This window comes from Ptychodera flava, chromosome 17, assembly GCF_041260155.1.
Source record: "Ptychodera flava strain L36383 chromosome 17, AS_Pfla_20210202, whole genome shotgun sequence".
Classification (NCBI taxonomy): Eukaryota; Metazoa; Hemichordata; class Enteropneusta; family Ptychoderidae; genus Ptychodera; species Ptychodera flava.
Genome location: NC_091944.1, coordinates 15848947 through 15874568, shown reverse-complemented (window position 1 = coordinate 15874568; position 25622 = coordinate 15848947). Strand labels below are relative to the sequence as shown.

At 37.0% G+C, this 25622-nt stretch overlaps 1 pseudogene; it reads left to right on the top strand.

The window, feature by feature from the left end:
* Window positions 1-1900: 1900 nt before the first annotated feature.
* Window positions 1901-24991, top strand: LOC139116630 (MFS-type transporter SLC18B1-like; annotated as a pseudogene).
* The last annotated feature ends 631 nt before the right edge of the window (window positions 24992-25622 follow it).

The following is a 25622-nucleotide window of genomic DNA, read 5'->3' as shown; positions in this document are numbered from 1 at the left end:
AATGACGTCAATTTTACCTGTTGGCCAATATGCAAATACAGCTACCTGGTTCGGGTGCGAAGAGGCCCCCTGATAACCAGGCATGAAAAAGGAGTCAAATTTCGCTCTTCGTGCACATCTTTCCGAACGGACACAATATGCAATCCATAGACAGGTCCCCTAGCTGAGTTTTTGGAGGGAAAAAATAAAAACTTTGGAAATCATGTCAGAGGCCCTTTAATGAGTAATTTGTTATCAGCTTGTGGCACCTAACACTTTTGAGAAATTTGAAAAATATGAAGATCCAATTATCCCAAATTAGTTCCAATCGTGTTATAAAATAAATAAATAAATAAAAGCCATGGCCGTAGGAATGAGCTGAACGATTGGTCACTGAAATTCAGGATTTGCAAGTTCACAACATCGCGTATTGGTCGAGCTCTTCCATGGCATGAATCAAATGTGTCATGGGATCTGTAACAGCGATCGCGGTTTGGCTACTCGGTTGCTTGGCAGGTACCTTTAAAAACTCACGAGTTCTCTCGGCAATGCTTTTTACGAAACGTTTATAAACTTAGACTTAAATTCATGACAAATCGGAAGCATCTTCTCCATCGAGGAATAAAATCGGCGTTCGTCGAAATGTTAAGTTAGTATGCGCCTCGAAAGTGAAAAGTTTAAAGTTTTGCTCAAACTTTACTCAAGGAATCTTTCAACCACTCTCTTTCAAAATCAAGAATAAAAATCGGGGGTCACCCTTCAAATTTTGGTACCACAGAAAAAAATAACCCAACATTTACCGATATTTAAAATTGAAAATGGCCGCTATCCCTGTATTAACTTTACGGAGAAAAATAAAATTTTCGAATTTCGAAAAACTAAGCCCGTAAAGTGTTTCCTTACACCAAGATCTTGAAATGAGCCCCCACAAGTGGTAGATCAGAAAAGAACTGTCAAAGTTTGAGAGTCTTAATATTTGTCCCGTGGCGCATTCTACCTAACTTAAGATGTAACCTGACTTCATGAGCCATCCTCCGACACAAGTTTGTCTTTAACAGATAGGGTGAAACTTGTCTAATAGTCCTATGTATATCCCCTACTTTGAAATGACAGAGGAAAAGTTTCAACATTGTAACAGATAGGGTGAAACTTGTCTAATAGTCCTATGTATATCCCCTACTTTGAAATGAGAGAGGAAAAGTTTCAACTGTTCAACTGTCTTTCAAACTTATCCTTGTTATCAATACAAAAAAGTTCCAATGTTATACTACTTTGCATAGACTGCAGTTCTATTTAAGCCCTCTAATACATGGCACAAACCATTGTGCCTTTTGCACAGCCATGCACAATATGTAAGATGAAAACCACTGCACTACACGTTCGACCATAGTTTTTATAGGGAAGTGTAAAAACGTTGCTTTCCTCAACGCAGTACAACAATGTTGGTGTTTTTAGTTGTTGTCGATGTCAATATTATAAACTAACTGGACCCTTCCCGCAGTTTTGTGAAACTGATACTATACTGAGTACCTGCCTTTCGCGAGAATACATTGTACATGTACTATTTTCCAATGGTCTCGCCATATACAATACTAGCTCACGTCCGACAAAGGTTAATTTTCATGGTGTAACTACACCATATACTCTGGGAAATAAAGGTGTACGACTACACTTAGAAGCGTATGTAAAAATTTGCGGATACCTGTATGTTCTAAGTGTTTATTAACTTATGTTCATCGTATGTCTTGCAGCTTTGCTTGAGACTCTTTTAGCAGGTGCCGCCAATTGGTAAATTTTGTCAAAATTACAAAATCATCACAAAGCATGTTTGAAGGCTGATACACTGATTTTGCATATTTTTGACCTTCACCTAAATATTTGGAGGGGAAAGTAGAGCTGTTCGTAACTACCCTCCCACTGGCATATGCTAAAAATATACCCTCACTGAATTATGGTGCCCTCTGCCCTCCAGCATCTAAGTCTGCCCGCTCCCCACTCCCCACAACAGTTCAAGCAGTTTAGGTCAATTTTCTCGGAGGGCTCGACCTGTTGTTGTAATGCAAACGCAATTATGAATATCCGATAAGTTAGGAGGCTTTTTATATCGGGAACCGATAATTTAAACACACCTCAGTCAGTGAGCTGTGCCACTCTATAGACACACAGTCTGAACCAACGTGATTGTTCATCATTTGGGCGAACTCTCAACGTTTTTGAACACTTTGCTATCTCTTCAAGATCTCCAACCAAAACAGGTAAAGTTTGCGACTTCACTCAGTTGGACATTCACGGTATGCGTTTGTAGGCTGTTGGTCAAAACACTTTGCACATGAACCAGGGGAACGTATTTCAGCAAGTTTACCACATAATATTTCTCATTCGACGTTATTCACAGCCTAGACAGTGACGCTCCTTTATCGATGTTCTCGCATGGTCCAAAAACACAAAACTGTTGCACAAAGCAAACCAAAATCACCGTACAGTTCATTGTTTATTTTCGGTTGACCTTGAATGGTTAAATCACGGTCCTTTTACAAACTAAACAGGGGCTTGGTCAAATCGACCTTTCAAAAGGTCGTTCTTGCAGTAGCCTTACACTTGATCGACCTGTTGCTTTAGATGACCGTTGGCCTATTTGACTGATTGACTTATTTATTGACTGTTTAAAACATGTGGCGTCAACATTTGGTTGACTTGCTTTATGAACGCAAGTGAAAAACAGACAAAATAGCTGTAAATATGCAATTGATATCACTGATGTAAATTACAACACCAACAGCAACAGTTGGTGAACCAGAAGACCCACAATACTTCGGATAAGTTTACCGGCTTTTGCCTTAAGTTGGAACTCGAAAACTATTTGAGTTGTTAAAATCAAAGATGTACGATCGTTGCCTATGTTTAAAAAGCACTGTGTGGCCACACTTCGGTAAGCACTATTTACATAAGTTGCATGATTTCAAACAATCTTATTGCAAAATTCAAAAACGATACACCTGGATAGGCTTCTAACGAATACAAAATAGATCGCAGAAAACAGAGACCAACAGAGAGTATCTCCAAACACTCTAAAATCATGCTACCTCAATGTGTTATTCATGTGTCACATGTGTTGTATCTTCCATTAATTCTGGGGAAAAAAACAACTTTTAGTTCAGAGCCGTCGCTTGCGACAGCAAGAAAAAATGACACCGTTAGATAGCTTTAATTGCGTAGAATACCGTGCCTGGACTGTGATGAAATATGCGAGACTGTGTACAATCTCAGCCGAGACTTTTTCTGTCTATGGTTAAATTCAAACACAGTTAGAATAGTTTGTGGGTCATGGGCAAGTTTTCTTCCTGCATAAGGAACATCGTAGATACCATACAATGTAGTCGCGCCAATGGAATAAGGAATGCGGTTTTGAGGCATGGGAAGATTGTACATGTAGTCTGCACCAAAAAAGAAGCATTAAGGTTTCCCATGCACCCATTCATTAAATATCGCCCCTCCTAATACCATCGCCCAATGCGCAGCAGTATTGTCTCCCTGACCAAGGAAGGGTCCCTGCCGGAACAAACACCCTTGGCGCGCGAGCGGAGTGTTAGCCTCTTAGGCTACAGCGACGGGATTCTTCCATGCGATTTATGAAGGTTTTGTACAAAAAAGCTACCATGGCGATTATAACTATACCGTTATCCAGAATTCCAGCTACAAATCTGCATTTGGCTGATAAAAAAATGAAAAGAACAAACTGATTTAATCTAAATTTTACCATTATGAGTTATGAACAGACTGTAGATAAATTTGTTTTTTATTGCAGCCTTATTTAGTTGAACTCCAAGGCGTAGTGGTGGTGTTGTCATAATCGCCCGAGAAGCTCCATGGCACAAAGCCAGGTCGATCGAGAATTTGAGGGTATTGGTGACATACACTATTATGGTGCGAAATCAGAGAACGAAAGCGAAGTCGGTATATTGACCAGAAGTCAGAAGATGATGATAGTGACTTTTTCACTGGCAAATCTTGCCAGCTCTACAAGCCTCAGCATTCTTGCTCCGTTCTTTCCAAGTAAGGTAGGCTGTCCTATTATACATCTGGGTCCTGTCGTGAGAAATCGCTTACAAAATCGCTGTTGATAAAAACACACAATTTTCTTATAATTATCGCATTCGAAATATTCACAGTTGCTGTCCACATTCCTAAACATTTGAACTTTTTGTGTCGCTGTGTTCGATATACTTACTGTATAGACTAAGAAAGAAGGATTAATACGGTCATTATCAGGTCATTTTTCGCGTTTTAATCTACACAGACAAATTCAAAATGTTGTCGTACCCAGACAACACAATTGGTTAAACCCAGAATTTGTTATATCATAAGACACAACGATATAACAATTTCGAAAGTCTTTTTGACATCAACTAGGCCTAATTACTTAATTTTCATATTTGACGAACTTTTCTGTTTGGGGATACTTAGAGGTTATATAAGCAATAATGTACCCCTTCCGGTCTATAATGGGCGAAAGCAAACTTTGCACGACATAATGCACGAAGCGAAGCCGAGTGTAAAGTTTGCTTGAGTCTTATACGGGCGGAACGGGCTACATTATTGCTATTTTTTTATAGTTTTGGCAATGCTAGTGAATTTGTAGAAATAGAAATCATCTGGGGCCACAATGCTGGATAATCGGATACATTATCAGTAATAATCTGAGGGTTTACGTCAAAAAACTCACAGGTATTGACAAAGGTATAATATAATACCCCATATCGTCTGTTCGTGTATCCTATCTGCATTAGTGCCATAGTGCAGCGTCAGACACGAGACGAAGTCAAGTGTCTGGCAGCACAAATGACACGAATGCTGATACGACGCAAGGAACGACCGCGGGCAATTCGGGCAGTTGCGCGTTCCTACGTAATTTTTTCGTCACAGTGCGATGAAAACAACTTTGAAGTTCGGATTTTTCAACCACCGAACCACTATTCAAAGTTGCAACATACTTAAATGACATAACTTTTAGTTCTGGTTTTTTCACACAATTTCAGCATCATTCGCTCTTGAGTATCGTCCGATCTCTCATTCACCTCGCTCACGTGCGTTTCACCTAATGACGTCACTTCGCAGTCAAGAATTGGGTAATAACCGATTTATCATATACCCATGCCAAGAATTCTAAAAGGGAAAGGATATGGGAATGGGTGTATGATAAATATCGTTATTGACTTGATCATAGTTGACGAAACTCGCCATGTACATTGAAGATACTATGATATAACATTTTTGAATTTTTTTTAGCATTTTTAGATAAACTTATTACTAATTTGCATATTTAATGAATTTTCCTAATTAGAAATATTAATCTTTATTGACTTGATGAAAGTTGACAAAACCTACTACGTAGGCCTACATTAAAGATATTTTGATAAAATTTTAATGAAAGTCTTTCAGTATATTTACATCAGCTAGGTACTAATTTGCATATGCATAGTTTATGAAACTTACTGTGGACATTGGTGAGAAAATGATATTGTCTCACCAATGTCATCTAGTTGATAAGTTGCAATTTTAACGAATATTCCAAATTAGGCACATAAACTGGCAGGACGACCATTGCTTTTTCAGCTGGTTGGTAATTTGTATAATTAGTGAACTTTTCAAAATTTGTGATAGCTTGAGGACTTGACCAAAGTTGATGAAAGTACTATGGAAATTAATAATAGATTACACAATAGTAAAGTTTCAAGGATTTGGCCTGAGGCAATTAAACTTGTTATGCAAAGTGGTGAAGTATGACAGCAGTCAAAGAAATTTAGTATTTTTATTTCAGCTCATTACATATTTCTAAATTTATTGATGTTTAGAATTAATCCAGGTGAATATTGTTCATGATGTTGATCACAACAATTAATTCAACGAAGCTGAAAACTTGTGGCAAGTTTCAATTTACAAACAACTGCAATATCTACTAAAACACTGACGCAATTTCAGTTCATATCTGGTTATTCTTACGTACGTAGAACCATTGCACACCAATAAAATTACGCTGCCTTACAATATCTATATGTCTGTGAGAACGACGCTTTCCTTATTTAGAGTTGATTTATATCGTCAACAATTTCTTTTGCTTCTTGACCACAGGCTAAGACGATGGGTGCCTCGGACACCGTTATCGGTCTGATTTTTGGTTGTTATTCGTTGGTCAGGTTTGTCGTCTCACCGATTTTTGGAAAATTTGTAAGTGAAAATATGTCACAAGGCATACAGCAACTTAAACATTTTGCTTGAATTTACTCTACACGTGATTCAGTTTGTGGAAATAGAGACTGAGTGTATGGTGAAACAGTGAAAATGAATTTATCTGATTTTATATTATTATTGTTACTCTGCAGAATTTGCATGATGTAATGCGAAGTAACATTATTGTACATCGAGACAGTCTCTTGATCTGATGAATGATTCGATGTATTCCTAGCCATTGGAGTCTAAGCAGATTTCTTGACATACTCGTGCATTGAAATACACATACTTATCTGACAGCTATTTGGTTTGAACCTTTGTGGATATACTTCAAATTCAATAATCTCTGTGTAGTCATCTGCTCCTTTTTAGCTGACCAATTAGATTTGTGAATAGAGTCATTTACATTTTCTCGCAAAATTTCAGCTCCAACAAATAGGAGCCAGGTTCATGTTTTTGTCCGGTTCTTTCGCCTGCGCTTATTGTGCAATAATCTATGGGTAAGTATTCATATTAAGTGTTCATAATTCTGTATTTTAATCAACACTTGACATTAACTATCCTTTAGAAACCTGGAGGAGACAATTACATTGTCGACAGGATACATCGAAGACAATGATTTGTGAACCTGATATGTTGAACATGATAGGAATTTCGAATCGAGATCTCAACCTATGCAGCAACAAATACTTTAGATTGATAGTATCCATCATTTGTCTGATCAGTGACTGGCTTAAAAAAATTCAGAGCAGGACTATAGGCATGGAGAATTTAGTTGTAGAGGCACCCCCACACTTTGAATGACACGATGCTTTCATGTTTCACAGAGCTTTACAAATGTAAGGTATTACAAACAGGAGACGATCAAATTTGAATTCTTACATCTATAGGTCATGCAAGTACCGATGATATTAAAGGGACAAAGTCGGCCATTTTTCATGAATTTTGTTTGGTACAAGATACTACTTATATTGTTTGATATGTTGAAAGATACTGAATGAATGGGTGACCATACAAATATTCGACCATACATGGTTCTAGACAAATTAACTGAAACCATCGCGAAAATGAATTAATGGTCATGACCATTAATTCATTTTTGCGATGGGTTGATGTATCGTGTCTAAAACCGGAGTCGAATATATGCATGGTCATTCATTCATTCAGTATATTTCAACATGTCAAGCAATATAAGTAGTGTCCTGCCTCAAACAAAATCCATCAAAAGTGGCCGACTTTGACCCTTTAATGAATACCTGATATATTATAACTGATTAAATGCTGACTACAGTTAGAGAGTAACGGTCTGTATTACGATTGAAAGTTTTAAGATGTAACGCATTTCGTATCTCATCTGGAATGTTCCTTACCGCCCTATCTGTCAGTGCATGTTGTGTGCTAAAGATTGATTGATTGAGTAATATCCAAGGGTCAGTCGATCAAAAATGGCACACTTTATCATATCAGTAAGAAATGGAAAGGTTACAAGCATTCATGACCCATGTACTGTGATACAATGGATCTTATGCAAAATAATGTGTATCAAAGTTTGTGTGTTCATTGTCAATAAAAATCATACTGTATGTAAAATATTATAAGGAACTTTTATTAGTTACAAAACAAAACTGATAACAGTAACAACGACGACGACAACAACAACAACAACAACAACAACAGTAATTATTGTATATCTTTATTTCAGTGAAAGTTAGAACGCCGTCCTTTTCCTTTTTACATAGGTTTCTAGACAGACTGAATTATGGGACTGAATTTATTGTGTTTTGTTTTGTGGTCCGATCCATTGCGGCTGTAGGAGCAGCAGCATCCACCACTTCAACATTTGCTATAATTGCTAACACATTTCCAGATTACCAGATTACAATTTTTGTAAGTTCCAGTGAGAGACGATTGAGGATGAGTTCCATGTATGTCGCTATTTAATTCTCTTTATGACGTCATTTCTTCAGCCAATGTTAGGAAATGTGTTAGTGTGTGGGTTATGCACTGTTTGTTGTTATAATGCAGAAATAATGCATTGAAAGTAGTAAAATGCAGCTACTACAGTTCACTTTAGTCTGCAAATCAGTCATACTCAGCGAGATTTTCTTTCTAAAGGCTTGGAAATCGTGCTCTGTTTACTGGGCCGAGCTCTATCTGCGCTCTTCTTTAAAATGCATCGTTTTTCAACATGGAATTATTACATATAACGTCTGAAGTCAATGTATCGTTTTCTCAAAAGGGAATACTTGAAATTTTCAATGGTTTGGGTTTTGTGATTGGACCACCAATAGGTGCATGGTTACTTATATGAGGTAAGTGTCAGACCTTATCTCTCCAATTTTTGCGTGTTTCTCTTTTTGCTTTCGTCCGCCTGTCTGCACCCCTGTCTGCCTAACTGTCTATCTGTTTGTCTGTCTTGTCTTTACCTCCGCCTACACCTGCGTACCCATATCTCTATCTCCGTGTTACTCTCTGTATCTCTTCCTTTCTATGTTTACGTGTCTTTCTGTATGCCCATGTGTCCGCTCGGTTTAAGTCGTTATGAAATAACTATAATCGTCTTTGACCATCAGTTTGATCCCAAGAATTTCTGGCAAACAACAATATGCCGAAAGTGCATAAGATTCTATATCTTCTACCACATTGAACAGAAATGAGAGAAAATCCGAATTTACGCCATTTTGCAACGGGAAGTTTCAGCATCTCCTCTGTCCATGTTTACGTTCAATCTTTCACTTTGCAGGCTGGTGGTTTTGCCCTACCGTTCATAATCCTGGGTGTTTTCACGCTACTGGTGTTTGCTCTCAACTTCTTCATCCTCCCGTACGAAAGTGGTAAGTAAATAAGAATATTTCATTGTAGTGTTGAAAGGCAGCTGTAATTTCAATATGCATAAAGATTTTGATAGAGAATAAAATAGAGAGAAAGATTAGCAGATTTTTCATGTTGTATATTAAATTACGGGTTCGTACATGAGAAATATCCCTCATGTACGATGAAATGTCTAAGGTAGGCCTTCAGATATGCTCAAGCACCAGATGCACTTCGCCGCTTAAAAAGCGCGTATACAAAGCTTGCTATCTTGAATAGCTTTTGTCTTGTGCTGGGGGATGGGGTGGAGACACAACATGATAATGAAATGCATTGTGGGTAAAAGTCGACTTCTAGAGGTTGAGACAGTGATTTCATAGATACCTTAACACAAATACAATCGCTGTCCCAGCTAAAAGCTCTGTTTTTCGTGAAATTAGCTATTAGTAATCTCATTTATCTATTCGCCTTTTTAGGCATTTCTGGCATTAAATTCCTGTACAACGTAAAACTTTACTTTCGCTTCTTTAATCTTATGTTCTTTAATCTTATTATGTGTCTTACCTGTAGAAATCCTCCATATTGAAAATATGGCCGACCGCCCTCTGACTTTTATGACTCGCTTAGGTGGTAAAATCGTACTTAAGGTACCGAGAATTAAGTGTGATTTTTACACATTTTACAGACAATAGCAAACCAGAATCAGGGTCTATAGTTCAGTTGCTCTCGATACCATCAGTGTGGGTAACTAGTGGAAGCCTAGTGGCTACGTGCATGGGGATTAGTTTTATAGATCCAACATTAGCAATACATCTTCAGAAGATGGTAAGTGTATTAAACCTGGATGTAATAATGTAGTTTACCAGCTTGTGGTGTCATGACGTAATATCTGCTTTCTTGTCATGGTCTGCTTACAACCAATAGGGTCCACATCAAAATAGAATTAGACGGAATGTCTCATATAGTTTTGTGCCTCTAGCTTCTGTGTGACAGAAATGGAATTGCGGGTGGCTATTTTTCTCACATGTCTTTAGTACTTGTAGAAATTTACTGTAGTAAAATTACCGGTATCGATTGCACTTCATTAATTGATATAATCCCACGGAGAAAACATATTTCACCTTCATTCCCACCGTATGTGAAACATGTCACCGGCTGTTTCTCACAGTCTTACCTTTCGAAACTAAATAAGTATTTTGGGATTTGTAAGTGTAAGTAACCATGGTAACATTATACCTGCGTCAATTTCAATTAAGTTTCGCCATCTATTCATAAATTGGCAAAGCTCTCAACATTCGTTTTGTTCAATCCGTCGTCTGCCCGCACCACCGTCTCGCCTTTACAGTTACGCGAACTCCTATTCCGAAGTACACAAAGTGTAATGCGTCACTTTATACAATGTCTGTGTGATACGCATGTATAATGCGCAGGATGACCTATAGGGATCTATAGCGATGGCCAATAAGCATTAGTCACACGATACTTCTGACTGTGAGAAAACACTTAGCCCCTATTGTCGTTGTTTGACATGAGGAAACGAGAGTAAGTCGAGTTGAATGTAAATGTGTGAACATGTCATTCTCTATGCACAAGAAATTCAATTTGTTACCAAAACTATGCATGACACAAGGTTTAAATGTGTATTACTGTGGATAATTGAGCGCAGATGTTGCAATCATGGCTTTCATTGTAGAACACTATCACTTCTTCGATAAATATCATAGAGTTCATTCCATCCAACAGTTTGATTTAGATCCGGGCGCCATTGGCTTGATGTACCTATGTATTGATGCGGCCTACGCGTTGTCGGCTTTTCTCTGGGGCTACATAACTGACAAAATGGTGAGTGCATCATTAAAACACGTACAGGACGAACGAAATTCACAGTGTTCAGAGAGGTTTAGCTCTAGGCCTATTTCGATGCTCGTGCACAAATTCTCATTAGGAGCTTTAAATAAAATTATTTGTTTGCCGTCCGCGTGCTGGTAGGTTTTCAGAGAAAATTAAGAAAACAAACACAATGTTAACATTATTACAAATAAAAATTGAGCTTATGTTAATACACTTGTGCTTTTTGTCTTTGTTTGTTTTTTTCCCCTGGCTGGCTGGTAGGTTTTTCAAAATCCAAGGACGGCAAACAAAGAATTTTCTTTAAATGGCCTTACCTGTATGGTGTGGCTTCGCTATGGATATAGTGTGCACGGGTGATACTGGATCATTGTTCAGATTCTTTTTTCAAAAGTTTTTCTGCAGTTTCAAAGCCCCAATAGCTGCCAATTTTATGCATTATTTTCATAATTTTATTTTCAAACCAAAGTTGGTTCATGTAGATGTGCTAACTGAAGGACGTGTATAGAAGTATCACTGCTCGTTGATTTGGACCATGCCTGCATGTTTTTAACATGCTGAATAATGAATGGGTACCGCACTCATAAAATGGCATCCCAAAGGAAAAGTAGAAAAACACAGTATTTCCTGCACATACACATCGTGATCATACCAGAAACAAGCATGATGCTATATACTTGAATGCACAACACACGATGGCCAACATTTTGTTGTTGTAATCTTTATTTCTTCTGTCATATGATTAGTTTTTTGAAAATGGCGGGAAATCTAAAATGTTGTTAAAAGCGTTTGAATTTACTTGCCACTTTCGACACTTATGACAGTGTTATACACTTTTTCAGTCCTTAATGGGTCTTATTCAAAGAAAACTCTTGGAAAACTGAGGATATTTTTAGATCGGTTTATTACACATTCGCAGCTATTGGGGCTTTAGTGTCTCAATAACCTATTTCAGTGTGAGCAGTCTATCACGTAAGAGTACGTACTGTTCAGGTCATGTAGTCTGATACTCTATCTGTATTTTGTTTGCTAAACGCGAGATTTTGTTATCCACGGTCCCTCAGTTTATTACACGATATCAATGTCCCCCTGCCGAATGTCACCTTCACTGTGATATGAACCACAGGGACGTGTAATCTCTCGAATGTAGCCTTACACGACGCGATGTGGTATACGTGGATGACGAATGTTGGTACTACGAATACTCACTTTCGAACACCATGACTCGATCTTTTACAACAGTCGTTTTCAACGTTTGCTTGTTCATAATAGCATATTAATTATTAATAAATATTTATATTTCCATCCGGTGGCAAAAAATGGCATTTTCAAGATAATTGCCGCATTTCTTATATAAACACCAAAGGGAGGACACGAAACTGAGGACTACGCTTCCCTTTAAAACACGACCCAGTGCTCTGTTTCTTGATTCGATATATGTGCTCACCGTTCAGTACTCTCCTAACATTGAACGTGAATGTAATGTGGGCTACGTAATTTGCCCTTCCTCGAAAAAATAATGACCAATCATTGCAAACACTCAAATAGCTATCGCAAAACACGACAAAATTAATAACCTTTTACCTCTCACAAGGACCTCTAACTTTAGTGGGCCTCTTCCAGAGGAAATTAGCCAAACAAAATTAAGTGTTATGAGAAGGTGCTTATAAATTGAACATGGACACATATAATGTAAGGGAATGTTTACTTTCTCTCATCAATGGCATCTTTCACTTTAAATGGAAGGGGAAACATGAGCAACAGCGATAAAAGTGCATATTTCAGATTTTCATGAAGAACTACTTGTTATTTTTTTCAGAATATTCCAAAATTATTGATGATATTCATTCAATTCAATTCAATTCAATAGAACTTTATTTATCCCAAACACGGGCAATTAAAAGCGTGGCTCAAATACAACATCAAAAATATATAATAAAAATTTACAAAATGGTAGGAGACGCAGGACTATATAAAAAAACAGTTTAGGAATCATTTAAAAGCCGCACAGCGGTTGGAATGAATGACAACTTGCGCCGGTTTGACCTGCAAGCCGGGTATCTAAAACGCCGACCAGAGGGAAGTGTGTCGAACTCTGCTGATAAAATATGATCACTAGACAAAAGAATTGAGCGGGCTTTCCTGAGTACTTGCTGATTATAAAACGTAGAAAGACTTCTCTGGGGTATACCAATTAGTTTTGAGCTAAGTGAAACAATTCTATCAAGTGAAGTTTTGTTTTTAACAGACAGATTTTGATACCAACAAATGAATGAAAATGAGATAACGCTTTCAATGTAAGATATGTAAGATTTATAAAAAAGAGATAAAATTTGTCTATCAACCATGAATGAACGCAGTTTCCTTAAAAGTACAATCTTTGCTGCCCCTTCTTCAGTATAGCATCGGTGTTATGATCCCATTTCAATTGCTGTCAAATATTGAACCAAGGTATGTATACTTCGAAACAATCTCGACTTCTTGATCGTGAACAATGGACGTAGGAGGGTTGCGTTCTTGCCTCCTAAAATCAATTATCATTTCCTTAGTTTTCTTAACATTTAAGTTTAAGATACGAATTATCACACCACTCACAAACTCACTAAGAGCGGGACCATGATGACATTCTGATCCCTGTAGAAGTGTAAGCAGAGCACTATCGTCAGCAAACTTAACAAGATGGCTACCTTCATGTGTACTTCTACAATCGTCAGTATAAAGGATGTACAACAGAGGAGACAGAACGCAACCCTGAGGAGAACCTGTATTTGTTTGAATGATACTTGACAAAATACCATTGACAAACACCCTTTGTGATCTATTTGTAAGAAAGTCAATAATCCAAAGTACAAGTTGATTGCTAAAATTAAATTTTAAGAGTTTTTCTGCAAGGATGTGGGGTTGGATTGTGTTGAAAGCACTGGAGAAATCTGCGAAAAGGATTCTTGCATGAGCACCTGTTTTTTCTAAGTGTTTGTACAGTGTATTGAGAATGAAAAGCTTAGCATCTTCAACACCTTTTCCCGGTCGATATGCAAATTGTAGGGGGTCTAGTTTGTTGCCAACCTTTGTCAGAATAATGGACTTAATTATTTTCTCAATGTTTTCATTACCAGGGAAGTAAGAGCAACAGGTCGAAAATCATTGGGTTCTCTAGGGCTAGCTTTCTTTGGGACTGGTACTACTATAGAATTTTTCCATATGGCAGGAATACTAACTGTATCAAGAGAAACTTGGAAAAGGTGTTGTAAGACTACACTAAGCTGATCAGCACAGAACTTCAGGGTGCGACCACAAATACAATCAGGACCTGGACTTTTGTTCACATTTAATGATTTTAAAGTTTTAGCTACTTTCTCTGTCTCAATAGACATCCCTAACTCAGGAGACAATGACTGTTTTAGATTTGAGATTTGAGATGAAAAATCCTCTGTTTCAAAACGAGTGAAGAATGTGTTCAGGACCTTTGGCAGCGCCGCTGAGTCTAAGTTATTTAGTGTAACTTTTGATTCTGAAGGAGTAACCTTATTTACTGCTGCCATATGCTTGATACCTTGCCAAGTAGATCGAAAGTTACCAGAAAGAACTTTGATTGAATTTTATTTTTATAATCTAACTTTGCCTGCCTAATCGCTCTCTTGACTTCTTTGTTTATCAACTGCTTCTCGCCTGATGTACCCTGAAAAAAGATTCTCTTCTTCTGGTTGAGAATAGACTTTAATTTTTTGGTCACCCATTGCTTGTTATTGGGGAAAATTTTAACATTTTTCGTAGGAATAACAGAATCCGCACAAAATGAATATAGGAAGAAATGACATCGGCAAGTTGATTAAAATCGATACAAGAATGATAAAACATCTCCCAGTCAGTACATTCGAAACACGCCTGTAAGCTAGAAATACTGTCTACTGACCAGTTCTTCACAGTTTTTGTTACTCTACGAATCCGCTTAATGACTGGTTTATAGATAGGGGCAAGCATTACAACATTGTGATCTGAAGATCCAAGAGAGGGCAACGCAAAAGATTTGTATGCGTCAGGAACTGTACCATAACACCTATCAAGTATTTATCAAAACGAGTAGGACACGAAACATATTGGTGGATATTTTTGCACTCTTGCTAAAGTCACAATGATTGAAGTCACCAAGTACAAACTTCGGAGCATCCGGGGCAAGTGATTCCAATTTCTGTAAATTATTTGATATGTGTTCAGCTGCTGTAGAAACATTCGCTCGTGGGTGTACGTAGACTAAAGTGAAAAACAATTGAGAAAATTCTCTGGGAATGTAGAACGGACGAAGAGAAATAGACAATAGCTCAATATCAGGTGTGCACATTCCATCACGGACAGTCACGGTTTTACACCATCGCTCATTTACATAAAAACACACTCCGCCGCCATGATCTTTTCCTGTCTTCTCTTTGTCTCTATCCAAACGGATTGGTGTACCGAAACCATCAACAAATAAATCTTGATCACCAACCTGTTCATCCACCAAGTTTCCGTGAAAGCAAACAGACATGAATTTTTATATTCATTCATGTAGTTTACATTAGCTTGCAGTTCATCGACCTTTGCACGTAAAGAACGAACTTTGGTAATATCGGGTGCATGTGCGGCATATCTCTACATAGGACCGTCGCCTCTACTTGATTTGCAAAGGTATTGACGGAATACCAATCTATATAGCTATTGCTGCACAGTCAAGTTTTCGCTTTCTAGACGTAATGATTGGAAATCATTTTCTCAACATTAAGGAGTAGATGTAATATTCAGTGAGAATGTGTATCATGCTGCAATAAATTACACTATACAGTTCAATCTCTGTGAAAACACTTGAGCCCCATTCATTGGAGTAATAGAAGTCAAGTGACACGTGGGATCACATGAAGGCTAATTTGTCAAATTTTTAATTTGTCAAAAAGCTTGGTATCACGTGTCTAGATTTTTATTTACGTGACATTTTTCTGCTGACAAAGAATTCGAGAGCAAAAGAGACTTGGCGACTGAACACGCGGACACTGGACATACCTGCAATGCGTCTAAAGACGTATATCTAAATTAAAATACATGACGGCTGGTGTTTTGACAAAAATGAACTAGTACTGTTTAACTGCTCAGACAGTACCATCCAGTCAATACTATTCTGCTAACTGTACATAACGACGGACGCCATCTTGACCATTAAAGGGCCAGTAATGGTAAGTTTTGATAATATTTTCACCATATTTATTTGAATGTGAACCTTAATTCCCCTTTCTACTCCCTAAAGCATGTTGATATACACAGTATTCAGCTTGTCAACTCAGCCCTTACTGCATTGTTATTGTTGAAAAGTGAATTCTGGTCCGGACTAGAATTCAAATATAAACGATAACAATACATTTTACACATATAAACGCTAAGTTGACAAGCTAAATAGAGGGTGTTTCAACATTCTTTGGGGAGTAGAATAAGAAGTTGCAATTGATGTATAATGAAAAAAAATCATGAAAAGTTAGCATTACTCGACCATTAATCGTTTCCTGGCCAGATAACGATTCTCCTCACCCCATGAAATAATGCAACGCTTTACAACTTCCCCCTCCAGCAAATTCCTCATCGAAATATCTGCGTTGGTCTTGCTCGGATTATCTCTTGCCTGTGCCATCGTTCCGGCTTTCCAGGATATGGCTACAACTGCTAAGTAAGGCAGGTCGACAATGCATCCAGGGATGGGGTGATTTTCATTTGTACTCGATATCATCTCATTCTGTTGTTGTCCTTGTTAGTCTCCCCTGCCTGTGACATTGCTGTCAAAGCATATAAGGTCCGATCAAGTTCAGTGTCGGTTATTTGAAATCAGGGTTATTGAAGGTTGGATGTCGATTAACTTTGAAGCAGAGGAACTTATTACAGGCCCAATAGCTGAATCTTTTAGCGTTATTTTTGTGATTTTACTTCCAACCTGAAACAAGTTCGTGGTAATGTACTCATTGAGGGGTGTTTATACAAGTATAATAAACTGTCCACTGCACTGGGACTGCATGTGCAATTTTCAGCAAGATAAATAATAAACGTTTGCCCAAACATAAAATGGCGCCCTCATTCAAATAAAGCTAAAGCACTGTACGTCGTGCATTGGAATATGCATTGGAATCTTCACAGAAACAACAGAGTAGTCCAATATAATGCATAGTGCTGAATGTTTTCCACTGGGATATCATATGCTTTGTTTTCTTTGTAATATTAACAGTTTTTAAAAATGACGGGAAATCTTTAAAATAACGCTTAAAATTTTAATTTGCTTGTGCAATTTTTCAGTATTAAAAAACTATATCCTTTAAATTTGTAGAATTTAAAGAAAACCAGAGAAAATAAAAAGCCTTTTTCAGGTCAATAAATTTCAAGAGTTACAGCTACAGGGGCTTTAATACGCATGTCTTCGTGATACAAATAAAATAAAATAAAATAAAATAATGAAATGCTCATGTTTAATAATGGAACGTCGTTACACCATTTTTTAAATTTTGAATTTGCCTTTTTTGGCCAGGTGGCATGGAATGCCAGACAATATTGGGACATACGGTGTTGTTTCCGGTGTTTTTAACGCTCTGATGTCATTGGGGTAAGTATTCATGTTGTTGGTTTTCCTTAAGTTCAATTACCAGAGAACACAAAGATAGGTTGATAGCAAATATGTATCTAAACTCGATAAGATGTGCCAATACGCGAACCTTCGATGTCAAGGTAACAGATGAAGTTTTTAAACCATCCAAAAATTTTCTACCAACCGTGCACCATACCGCGCCGCTATAATACCTTTGTTTTACACCATCATATCAACGACTAAGCTTCGTATCATTTCCCACTTTATCATAAATGATGTAGTGATCTTGGGGACGTCAAAGCTCTTAAATTCACAGTTGAACCTATGACTTACAAAAAGCAGACACATCGTAGCCCAGTTTCCAATACATAGGTCCGCGTCGATTTATCGCAAAGTTCTAGCTCCTTTCCGTGAACGTAGGCCGGTAAGGAAATTTAGCCAGTTCCCCGTCGGCAAGGGTTATATATCACGTTTGCAGCACCACATCTGGCATTCTGTAGCTAATTTTGAAGCAATAAGCCACACCGCGCGACGATATACCACGAGGTGTTGACCTGCTCATAATATATGTGTATGGGCGATAGCGACTGTATATACGGAGTTGACTGGTCAAAACCGAAAGGTATATCCGTTGTTGGAATGGTTTATTGCAATTGTATAGTGAGTATATTGAAATTCTAGCGTGAAAGGTCAAAAAAGGAATTTTCTCAAAGTGAGAGAGAGCGCGTGTAATACAATCGTGCTATATCGCGAATATAGCATAGCACGGTTATTTTCACGTCCTGACCAATCAGATCACTTTATTTGCGCTATCTTGTATAGTATTATCTCACGGCTGTACTTAAAATCTTCTTCTACTTTAGAGAAAGAATATCACGAATTATGACTTTAGATCATATAACTATCAGCGTGGTATTCTGCTCGTATGGGAATGGTTGTAAAACAGGGCTATTTTATTTGAGAGTTTCATAGGCAAGTTTTTCGTGAAAACTAATCTTTCCTTTGTACATTCAGTAACTTTATCGGACCAACTGCAGGCGGCGCTCTGTCAGAAGCACTGGGTTTCAGCTGGGCTGCTACCATATTTGCAGCAATCTTTCTCTTGATGGCGCTGTTGCTTATCTTTTGCTGCCTCTGGGAATACCAATGTGGAAAAGGGTGAGGATCATTCTTGTTTTCTTTGATATTTGAACCTGTGGTGAAGTAAGACGATCACGGCATCTCATGAATTGTGTCGTGATTTCAGCTACAGCCACCTGGAGTTATCTTTCTCAATAATGAAAATGCTTGAAATCGTAGACAAAGGTTATCAATCTTACAGTTTTCATATTTGTTACATTTATTCGGTACTGTAATTAAATATATGTATACATATATATATATATATATATATATATATATATATATATATATATATATATATATATATATATATATATATATATATATATATTTACGAAGTATGCTGTTCGACTTGTCCGATACAAAGTACTCAATACAAAAGTAGAGCGAGATAATAGGGGTTGCTGGAGAATTGATTTTACAATGTCATCTCTACAACGTTGTTTCATGAGTCGCGAGACTAACTCGTCAGGAGACTAGACTGGAGTGAATCTACGTGGGGTACACATCGTTGGGTACGCAGATGGTTGAATTTTGGTTGAGATTGAGTTGTTGCATAACAATATATTGCTGCTACTATGAATATTCATGTCTAAGAATAGAACTGATGTACTTCGTTGGAAGTATATATAAGAGAATAAATTTCACAATCCCTATAAATTCATCAAAGCATGAAAAAGACAAAAACATTAGTTCAAGTATGGTATTTCAGTTTTTACAAAACGTTCATAGTTTGTTGTTCTTATTTGCTATGTAATATTCACATTGGTAAACTCTCTTAACCAGAGACTGAACATCTCTGAATTTAATTCTGGTTTTACTCAATGCGTGTACGTAGCGTCCAACCAATTTATTGAAAATCGAAAATTGAAATCACCTTCAAAATGCAATTTTCATTTGAATGAAATAACAACCAATTTTTGATATTCGTTTTTGCAGACAAAATTTTTATTTTACCGATTTTTTGGTACGGTTTTCGCGGCCAATCAATTCCCAAAAATATTAAAAAGCCTTTTGGCATAGAAAGCAACATTTGAAATGTTTCAAATCGAAAATTATTTTTCATTTTTATCTTCGTAAAAAAAAAACGATTGACGGCCGTTTTAAATAAAGCTTCTGCTATTTCATTATTAATGAAACATAATTCTGTTTCGTCTTCTTTATATTTTGAATCCGAAAAGCAATTTTCAGTAAACACAAATTAAGCTTTAATCAATTAATTGTGTTTCATTCATAAGATTTGAAGACACAAGTTCGGGTTTACTTTTATTGAACGTTCCTTGTTTCATATTTTGATTTTAATTCGTTTTTTAAAAATAATGTTGCCATTCTCAACAAAGCATAAAAATAACTTCAAATCTTCAACTTTATTCTATCTTAACATAACAAAAATGGTATTTCTTCCGATTTTTGTAAAATATAAAATATAGGATAATTTTGACATTTGAAGGAGAACAAAAATGATGAGAATCGAAACTTGTTAATACTAAATCATGTACAACTAATTTAAAATGAATTCGCTGTTCATTTTGTTACTTGCGAAAATTGAAAATTGAAAATGGTAAGTTTCAACCATTTTCATTTTTTTGAAAATGGTCGAAAAACGACTTACATGTTATTTCAATTTCTTTGCTGTTCCTGGCCCTCTACCGGCCAGTGGGCGAGCAGCGATGCGTGCGAGATTTTCGGCTTCCGTCAACGCAAGAACTGCGGTAAATTAAAATGGAGTTGTCTTCCTTAGTCTCTGAAGAGTTTATGCGGCAAATGGTTGTTTTTGAAGGTAAAACACACCGCGAGATAGCATGTACTTTGAAAGACTTGTTTCCTGATCATAATCTGTCAGGATTAAGCGAGAGATCAGTGCGCAGATTTTGTGAAATACATGAAATTAAGCGACGCCACACGCCGAACAATGACCAATGATTAGTACAACATATACTGTTAACTTAACGAGCACTAGCAACGCTCAAAATATGCCCTTAAACAAAAATCCTTATAAGCGTCTAGAAACTCCGGTCAATGCTGGGTCATGTTAATTATAATATGACAGTCAGTCAATACAGTGGCTAACTCTCTGAACTCTCTCAATAACGAATCTGGCTTCTCCTCCTCGAGGACGAAGATGACTTCATCACACAACCAAGCGGAGGGGATACAAAAGAAGAGAGCGACTGATGAAGGAACCCCATTTTTGGTTCCGAAACACCGTTAAGACGAATTGCTCAATCAACAAACCGGTTTACCGGGAACCCAGATTACATGACTAGGGTCTAATTCACGTGCCGCGTGCCAGGGACTCGTGAGAAATTTTAGGGAGGGAGGGCCTAATTAAAAAGAGTATACGGAATCTAGGAATTGCGTTAGTTTATACATGCCCGTAGTATATTCAGGCAACACCACAATACCCATCTCAACACTACCTTTGTTGCGCCAAACTAACATAAGTCGAAGATTGAAATTGATTAGATGGAATAAAGTCTTTAGAGTTTGACCAATTTCGACATCTCTACATGCAGAGTCTCTAGTAAGCGTCACAGTGATTAACTGGAAATACATTTGTTTACGCATGGAGGTATAAAGTGAGAGTCGTCTTTTGCCCGTGATTAGGACACCAAGACTGGCCAAGACTGTATCGTGTTTCGAAAATCAATGTTGACCTGGCCTGACACGAGTATGCCTATCGCGTTCATGTTAGGCCTGCCCGCAGCCTATGTGTTGTGGTGGGACTGTGGTTTACTTGCACGCGTGCGAAATACAGCGTTTTGATAACATTTTGATTGATACAAGTTGGCAGGATGGTGGACTTGTCCACAAAATAAACCTGTTTGCAACGTTTTTATTGATACCTGTCAATAGGCTTACGCCCATACCAGTCACAGTTCGATAGACACCATAGGACCTAGATATTTGCAATATAGCAACCTTAACATATGGTCTTCAAAATCAATGTACGGAATTTTGATTGATCAATTTTTATGTTCAAATTTACGTGCAGTGTGATTTTGAAAAATACTGGCCTCCCTCCCTATAATTTCTCTTGAGTCCCTTTCTGCATATGCACGCTGGTCATTCGCTGGTCCCCAGTTCATGCATTTAGAAGGCGGCGTTGAAGCCCGAATGTTGATTTGTTCATGAAAATGAATCAATGAATTAAATTGGAGTGAAAATTCACCTACTTCTGGCTCGCGGCACGTGGCACGTGAATTAGGCTTACCCCGATTCACCCGGTGTCTCGCCATATATTCCACACAAAATAAATGCAATGATCCTTTTATTCACCACATAATACTAAACAATCTTGGTAGAGCCGATGTGTGGAGTAGTCCTACGAGTATGGCGACAGTGTCCGGCTTTGGCTACGCCGTGGGGGCGGCGTAGCCAAAGCCGGACACTCTCGCCATACTCGTAGGGCCAATGTTTAGAGTTGCCCTCAATTTCCTTTATATCGTCTTCGGTGGCTAGTCTTCCGCAGCACATGCAGTGAGCGCGGGAACAAGTGTGCGTTGCGGAAACTGGAAGTCTCGTACGCATTGATGCTGCTCACCCACTGGCCGCGAGAGGGCCGGGAACAGCAATTCAAATGAGTCGTCTTTCGACCATTTTCATAAAATGAAAAGGTTGAAACTTACAATTTTCAATTTTCAATTTCTAATTTTCGCACGCACCAAAGTAAATTGCAAATTTCTCTTAATCGGTAAGACATGAATTTTATTTCAAAGAGTTTCCTTTCTCTTCATTTCGTTTTTCATCAAATACGTACAATGTCCCGTAATAAATTTACGAATCTTGAAAATAGTACTATTTTTTTATTTAAGATTAGGTAATATTTTGATACTGGTAATGATTTTTTTTGTTTTGTTGAAAATGAAAACATCATTTTAGGATACAAATTATAATATGAAAACAGAAACTGTCCTTAAAAATAATCCAGAACACGTGCGATTTTGAAATTTAAGAAATAAAATAGAATTAATAGATTAAATTTCATTTTGTTTTAACTGATAATTGCATTTCGGATTCAAAATATGAACAAGGCGAAACAGAGTTATGTTTCACTAATAACCAAATAACAGAAGCTTTATTAAAATTGGTCTGTCAATTGGTATTTTCAATTAAGATGAATATGGAAAATAAAATTATATTTCAATCATTAAAATAACGCTTTTTGTGCTAAAATGCATTTTAATATTTTTGAGAATTGATTGGCCGCGAAAACCGTACCAAAAAATCGGTAAAATAAAAATTTTGTCAGAAAAAACGAATATTAAAAATTGGTTGTTATTTCATTCAAATGAAAATTGCATTTTGAAGGTGATTTCAATTTTCAATTTTCAATAAATTGGTTGGACGCTGCGTACACGCATTCAATTCATCTAGATCTGATAAAATCATACATATTCTACTTGGCATTGAGTTCAAATTGAGTGGCTTTCCCCATTCAATATATATCTGTCTCCAAAGTGAAATAATAGTTTGACACTTGCAGAAGAGGTGCTCAAGAGTTTCTGGAAAATCATGACAAAAGTGCACGTTTCATCTGGGAATTTTAGGGGATTCATCCTGTGAAGTTTTTGATTTTGTATATAAAATATTATGTACAAACTTAAAATTGAAATTATCTTATTTTACTGTCAATAGAAATTTTAATTATTAACTCATAAAGTTTTTCCCATCGTCAATTACCTATATCAAGAATATCTTCGATATTTTCTTTTTACTTTTCTTTTCACTTACAGGTGCAGTAAATACTCTATTGACCACTTTCCAATCTTACAGTTTCACAAGGTAATTTAATGCTAAATGCGAAAGGTGATTAAAACGCCATGTTGATTTTTCTTACGATAGCGTTACCTTGTTTATTTTCTCCCACTAGGCGAAGAATACCAACGAGGAGACGGGGGATTGAGGATTTGGTTGCTATCAATTATGATGGGGAAGAGAGATCACCCCTTTTGTCAAAATAAGCCATACTCTTGAACATCATCACGTTAGCGTTGAACAAGTGATACAACTGGAACTGACATATTCCCGCTTGGCAAGCTAGGGGAACTTGATAACAGGACTGCCGTTAGGGAATAGCTCGCCTGTCATTGGATGTTGTGCGAAGTGGCGGCACAGATGCTCCGCCTAAGAGACAGAACTAGCAATGATCGGTCAACTAACTCAACATTATCAATGAGAGACTCTGGTCACCGGGAAATGTAAATATTCACATTGGATGATACAATTACGAGCTTGTCTTTGTATGTCATTAGATATGATTTTATTTTACGCAGTTAAACAAATCATCTTATCTTCATTATACTCAACTCACACTAGCAAAAAGTGTGGTATGGTACATTCCAAGATTGGACAAAGTACAAAAATGAACACTCTCAAGAGGACAAAACAAAGTATCCAAGTTGTAAAATAAACAAAATGTTTAACAGTGGGAAGGCTACTGGAAGGTTAGCATAAATCAGTGTTCTTCAAGGATATAGCAAGATCTAGAAAATTATACTCCATAACCCTTTTAAGGGCCGTTTCCTTTTGTGTAACACTGGAAAATTGGAGTAATCTATTCAACTTTCCTGGAACAATAAAACTCGTTCAAGTGATAAACTTTTTACGTGAGAATAATAAATGAAACTAATCATGTATTTCGTTGCTATCACATCTGAGACAAAGTCTATCTTTCAAAGGTAATTTTGGCTTAATTTTCCTACCAAATTCAATACTTAAACTATGATCACTCAATCCTAATTTCGATGAAGCTCTACGAAGAGTAAAATTTGAAACATCATTTTGGTATTTTTCAAAATAAAATCCAGTCTTGAAAGTTAAGTTTGTACGCAATTTGTTACTACCTCCATTTTTTCTTGTATCATTTGGTATATTCTCTCTCAAAGTATTCAAATACTCGCTTGATATCTTCCTTTTTAATTTTTGATGTCACTCTTAAGGAGTTGAAAACGTATATTATAAAGAATAAAATTTGCCCAAGGAGAATTTATATCTATGTTTTCTTGCAGCGCGTTTTTCAGAATATGCTCTCCTGGCAAACTATTTAACTATTTAACCTACACCAATATTTAATGACAGACATGTAAAGGGTGATCTTTAATGGGAATCTGCCCAATTCTGCTCTTATCCCTTCAAGTGGGGTAGATTTACTTACTCCCAAGATAAATCTCTAATAAGACATACACAGACCTTCAAGATAATTATCAGTACTTGTAATTTTTGTTGCCCAGATTTCGCTTAAAATTGACTTTTTTATACTGAATAAAACTTTCATTGCTTTATTTTTAAGAGTAAACTGATTCTGCTTGAATTTTCCATTTGGTGTAAAAACTACACCTACATATGTATACTGATTAACAGCTTCAATTACATTTTTCATAATAAAATGTCTTTTTTTTTAAACGGTTACTTTTATTGAAAACCATTGTTTTAGTTTTTTTTGGTGTTTACGAATTATATTTCCTCTGTAAGAGGCATTGGTTTTCAAAAAGCAGGCTGTGCAATTTATGTAAATATTATCAATACTGTGGTGGCCAGTCAGTGAAGCTTACGGCTTGATGCTTTGTCCATATGACTTTTACTGTCCAGTTCGTAAGGTTGTTTTAAGTAAATTGAGAACATGACCCAGAGGTAGACGCAAACGTCTTTAATGTGTCACTGTGTTGGTAAATGGAAATGCTTGATAAATTGTATATTGAACCGACAAAAAGTATAAAGAATGTCATTTGTCGTTCTCGAGTTACTCATATCGATGATGACGGTTAACTCAAGAAAAACAAAACAAAACAGCCTCTCTTTGGTTGAGAGAAATTCTGAGACATTTTACCTTAGGTTGCATTCACAAACACCTCTGGAAGGGGGGATTCCCAAAAAAGCTCTCAGGTGTTTTCGAACATTAGTACTCTCAACAAACTCGAATGTCTTCAAGTCCTCCCTCTTGACTTGCTATAATTTTGAAGTCCCCCTCCCCCCAAAATGTGGCTGATATAGTGCTTCGTCCAAAAATGTCGAATCATAATACATGGAGTCTATGGGCAAA